Raw genomic sequence first — 6,000 nt, forward strand, 5'->3', positions numbered from 1 at the left:
GCTTTTTCAGTACCTGAATATTTCATTGCTGTTGATAATACAAGAAGTAAGGTACCGTAAATATGCAGAATTATAGCATTTAAACTTAATAGGACTTATGAACGGCCAAGCCAAACATACAGTTGCAAATTCATAGAACAGCATGCAATGATTTTATGCATTGCTGTTTGAAACTCTCTAGAAGCTTAAAACTTTATTTGCCTATTCATATTCGTTAGGTATGTGAGTAAGCAAGGTTAGCTGTTAATTCAATCCTAGTCTCGTATGTTTGAGCTCCCTTTTCTCTGTGTTCTGTTTAGTCACTTGTTTCACTTTATTTAAAACAGATTTTTGAGTTCCCAGAGGGAGAGACTTTTGTTTGTAAGTTCATAATAAATGTAATAATCGTTGGGTAAATGAAGCAAAGAATTAGCTGAGTTAAAAGCAGAGGTGGAGGAGACTGACTTGTCTCAATGGCATTTCTTTTTGTTTGTAACAAAGTTACTGTAAAACGGATCAATTTTGTAACATCAGTGAAATTTCAAAGAGCTGGATAACATGGTCTAATTGATTTTTTTTTTTTTCCTTTTTTTTTTTTTTTTTTCCCCTCTCGCTATTGCAAACAGAATACTAGAAGAAAATGTTTAGGAGGGAAGTCATCAGTGAGGTGGCAAACCTCCTGGAGTTTGGGGTTGAGAATCTCCGCTGTCTTCTGCTGCTTACACATCAAAGACATCAGTTTCAGTGTAGCTTGAACCCCGACAGGAATGAAACAAGGTTTACAGGGAGATCTCGTAGAAAGTCTATGGAAAGGAGAAAGAAGAGAGAAAATTTTATGTAAAGCAGAAGATAAGGACCGGTCTGGAGGAGGTTTTGTGGAATAGGAGAGAACTGAGAGGCATCATTGTGTGTGGCGGATAAGGATGCCTATCTACAGATCCAGAGGAATCATGTTGTAGTAGAAGCACAGCTGGTGAAAGTGTGGAGGAATTGGAAAGTGAAAACAAACAGATGTAACTCAGAAGGTAACCATATACCCGAGTGTCCATGGGCATGTCCTTTTCCTCTCCTTGCTCTGGGACTTGTGAGCATTTGTCTTAAATCTGGATTTATTTGATAAAATCCAGGATCTGCAGAAATTCCTGAGCACTGGCATTTTGCAGATGAGCTCTGCAGTTCACTGCATGAGCGCTACACAGCTGCACATCAGACATACTGTGCGAACAGATTACTCATGAGCAATAAATCTGACACTTTCTCAAAGGAATTTTGCAAAAATTTTCAACTAACTTGTGAAGAAATGTTTCTCCTTAGGTGAAAGAAGTGGAATGTCAGAAACATATGACGTAAGGAAATGGTGCCTTGTCTTTTAATCAGGCTGAGCCTCATGCCACTAAAAAGCACCGAAGAGCCAAACACCATAGCTGTCAGCTTCATCACCATATAGCCCTATAAGGCAGTATTGCCATTCCTGCAAGCAGACTGTAAGCTTTCTATTGCATTAGCAGGGTCTCAGTACTTATGTTTGTCTGAACTCTGTCTGCAGCTTTGTTTTACTTGGCTTAACTGTGACATCAGTTTCTCTAATTGACCAGATATCTATGTCTAATTTGTTTGGGGATTTTTTTTTTTTTGCTTGTCTGTTTGCTTGAGTTTTTTTGTTTGTTTGTTTGTTTGTTGTGGTTTTGGTTTTTTTTTTTTGTTTTGTTTTTTTTTTTTTGTGGTGCAACTGTGGTTTTATATAGGTAAGAGCATGTAGGTTTTCTATGTAGAGCGAGGTATTTACAAATCTAACAGAGTGATGTAGTGTTGAAAAATATAGGTCTAATTTGAAAGCAGAGGGAGAAGTGAGGGCACAGGACGTGGAGCAGTACAGGGATACGGTTATAAAGGATGGAGCATAGGCTTAGCACTGGAGACCCCACAGCCATGGAAAACTCACCAATGGTCAGTTAAAGAAGTGCAGATCTGGAGCTTGACAAAACTGGTTTTATGGATAATAAAGCACAGAAAAGAGTAGTAGCCAACATACCTTAAAGTCACCATTTCCGGTAAACTGGGATGTAGCAGGCTGTTGCAGACCAATGAAGAAAGCAAAAGGTGCATAAGCATTGTGGAAATTGTATGAAATACCCCAAAAGGATCCTAGAGTGAAGAAGGAACCACCAATATAAACATGTTTCTTTTCACAAATGACTTCGGAAGGTGAAAATTTGCTCTGTTGTCCCCCAGCAAAATGAAACTTCCAGCCTTAGGACCCAGAGGAGCAGTGGAAGCATGAGAATAACACCAGAAAAAGGGGAGAAAGCAAGATGTGAATGTAATAATTTAAACTACCTTACTATTTCTTTCTCTGTAACAGTTAGACCTGGACTGTAATTAGCAGACTCTTAAGATTTCAATTATTCTTACAACACTTTCTTGGCTTTATACTTATGTATGTGTATATATATATGCATACATACACAAATACATATATAATATGTACAGATACCTACCCATAAACCATGAACAAGGCCATGAGTGTAATAACTCCTTTTCTGTGGCCAGATTTACAAAATGCAGACTTTTCCTCATATGAGCTGTATATGAGGAAAAACTTCTTTACTCTGAGGGTGACAGAGCGCTGGAACAGGCTGCCCAGGGAGGTGGTGGAGTCTCCTTCTCTGGAGATATCCAAAACATGCCTGGATGCAGTCCTGTGCAACCTGCTCTAGGCTGACCTCCTTTTGCAGGGGGATTGGACTAGATGATCTACAGAGGTTCTTTCCAACCCCTGCCGTTCTGTGATTCTGTGATTTCATGGTGTGATGGGATATATGAACAAACTGTCTCTGATTATGCCACCGTGTGGTACACGCACTCGTTTATACCATAGGTGTTTCCATCACATCAGTAGGGATGCTGCTGCCTTTCAGTCATTTTCCAACTGCTAGGAGGAGCCTGTAGTGCCGGTTTTGAGGTTTACTATAAGACGCTGTGTGACCACTTCTACCCAAGTTAAACTCACATGAGAAATGAAACTTTTTTTCAGAAGGACATATCATTTAAACAGGTTTGATCACATTTTCTTGCATTAAGGCTCATTACGGCTTTCTTATTCACTGATGTGAAAACTAAGCTTTGCTTTGTACCTTTTTTGAAACTGGTTTAAAATGCAAGTGTCGAAAAATGGAAAGTTGAAAATGATGCAATAATCCTTATGTATCTTGATGCTACTACAATAGCAAAATAGTGTGTTCTGGACATAACTTTGCCTGGCAGTATTCTGCAGCATGCAATGCATGCCTGATGGATCAGGTGCAGACAGCTGCATGCTAGATGTACCCATGCTATGAGCTGGTATGTTGCAAGGCAGTGCTTTCCAAAGGCACTTAGAGGTAGCATAAAGCTAAATCAATCCTGCTGGGCAGCATATCAGGTGGTTTTTAGCAAGAAGGCTGGACAGAGCACAGTCAAAAGAATACAGGATTTTTTTTTGTGGTTTTGAGTGAGATATTACCGCTACTCCCTGCAACAAATCATTCCTAATTTTTTTTCAGGGAGCTTGAATACAGCAGATTTTCTGTACAACTGTCCTTCCAGCATATGAGCTGTGGTTTTCTCTTCCACTTCTGCCGAAGAAAATGGTCCCTGGCTGTCACTAAAATGGAATTGTATTAAACTTTCTCCATTTGGGGAGCAAAATATGAACTTTCTGTCACAGGAAGATCGTCTATCTCTCTGATTAGGTTATGCTAGGATTAAAGCTTTTCTCTTCCTGTCTCAAAAACATTTTTTTTTTCCTCTTTAATTCTAGCTCATTCAAAAATCTTGCAGGTGGTTACCACAATGAGATTTTCCCATCAATAACTCACTACTTTGCCTATCATAGGCTGTAGCATGAGAGAAAAGGTATCTAGCAGTGAAGCTGTATGGATTTAAACAAAACAACATGTTTATATACTTTTGGTGATACTTTGTCTAGAGGTAAATCTTTGAGGAGTGTCTTTGAGGTGATATAGTCCAGCCCCCTGCTCTGATGTCAATCAGTCTTCTGTGATGTTTTTTTTGACCCACTTTTAGAGGCCTCCAAGGACAGAGCAGCTTATTCACATTTATTCCAGTGCTTTTCTTTCTACTATAACTCAGAAAATTTTGTGCTACAGCATTGGGCCAATACTTTTCAGCTCATTTGCTGCAGACGAGGAAGAAACACTGGTTTCTTTCCCTTTTTTCTTCAACTGCTTAAATACTTGAAGAGTTTTATCATATCTTTACAGTCCTCTCAATCTTGGATATTTTTGCTTGTTGAAGTGCTTCTTGGCAGCTTTTTCCTGAAAATGATATTTTCTATAAGTGCTGCATGCAGAAGAATTACTTTGGTTTTGCCCAGAATTCGAATTGCAGCTCCCTGATCTGCCATGGCTACTGATAATTGAATTTCTGTGGTAGCATGATGTTTAACACAGCCTAGTTGCATTTATCCAAGGTCCTTTGCAGGTCTTAGGAGTTCTGTAACTTCTACAACTACAATGTTGCATTCAATTTAGAGAGTTAAAACTAGTTTGGATACAAACAAGTCATAATTACAGTTTAGATTCTGTATCCTTTCCATTACTAAAGGACTGGTTGTCTAATCTGGGTAGTTGAAACATGGGATTAATAGGCAAATCTTTCACTGTCACTGTCCAGGAAGCATGTTGTCCTCAATTAAATAATGAATTTTGTTATCAAATGCATTCAGCCCAATTCCTTTGATAGTCCTTGTATTCACCTCAAAAACTTTTTATAAAATGAACTCATAGATCAACATTGTTTTGTAGTCTTTGGAGAAATTGTATTTTGACAATGACATAGATCTAGCAGGTCTGTTAGACCTCTGTTCAGAAGATGCGAGGAATAAAGTGGGTTTAAATATTGGACAAATTCAAGATGGATCCTTAATGTTAGTTTATAACTGATTCTGATAATTTATTTTAAAGGGCATTAAGTACTTGTGTTATGAAGTATTTCCAAGAAGTATAAAGTATTAACTAATGAATAGAAGTTCTTGGAATTAAATGATCTCAAAATTCAAATCAGTGAGAAGATATAATTTATTTTTTATAGGAAAAACTTTCTATTGTTCTTTTCAACAATTGCAATTGAATTGTGTATTTAATTATTCTTTTATATGTATTTATTTTTCTAAGGCTAGGAAGCTGTGTAGTTAGTTGCATTTAATATTATGAAAAAGGTAAGTAGTATCAACAATAAGGAAAAATCCCAAGTTAAATTTTCTTTCACTTTCTGCTTTAGTGATTTTTTTTTTTCTCCTCTATTTTCTTGGATTCTTCAGCATGCTGTGCTCAAAACCAAATGCTCACCAGAAATGCAGAAGAAGTCATAAACTTCTGAATCTGACATTTTCATGTCTTCTTCTAGACCTTCACATCTGTGATTACTTATTAGGGCACATCTCTGATTACTTATTAGGTCAAGCATCTTCTGTGAGTGTTAATCGAATCTGTGATGGATCTTGAGCTTGACTCCAGAATTAAGATTTTCAGTTCGTTTCATTAAGTCTACAGTCTCCTTTAGAAAAAATCTGACTCTCATTTCAGTGTAGCACAGTGTGCCAAAAGGCTCAACAAACCAGGATGCTTAATACAGACTGACCTTGTTGAGTCCTTGCAAAGTGAACTGGAATGTCTGTTCCACTGAATCGTCAGAAGTACAGTGTCTACATTTAGCCTGTACCTGGGGCTAAACTGTAACAGTTGCTCTATCACTTGACAACCCTTCATCAGCCAGGAAGGGAAATCAGAAAAAGGAAAGCAGACTCATAGGCTGAAGTGAAAACAGATTTAACAAAATAGAACTAATACCAACAAAGTTGTGCAAAATTATACTCAGCCAAATGAATATCCAGTTGTCACAATCAACCCAAGAGCAGTCCTCAGGAGCAGCCAGAAGCCAAAGGAGGAACAGGAGGAACCCCTCAGGAGCTCCCCTTCCTCAGTAACTTTCCGCTTTTATAATGACCATAACATTCCGGTA

The sequence above is a fragment of the Leptosomus discolor genome, chromosome Z (assembly GCF_034619465.1).
Source record: "Leptosomus discolor isolate bLepDis1 chromosome Z, bLepDis1.hap2, whole genome shotgun sequence".
NCBI lineage: Eukaryota > Metazoa > Chordata > Aves > Leptosomiformes > Leptosomidae > Leptosomus > Leptosomus discolor.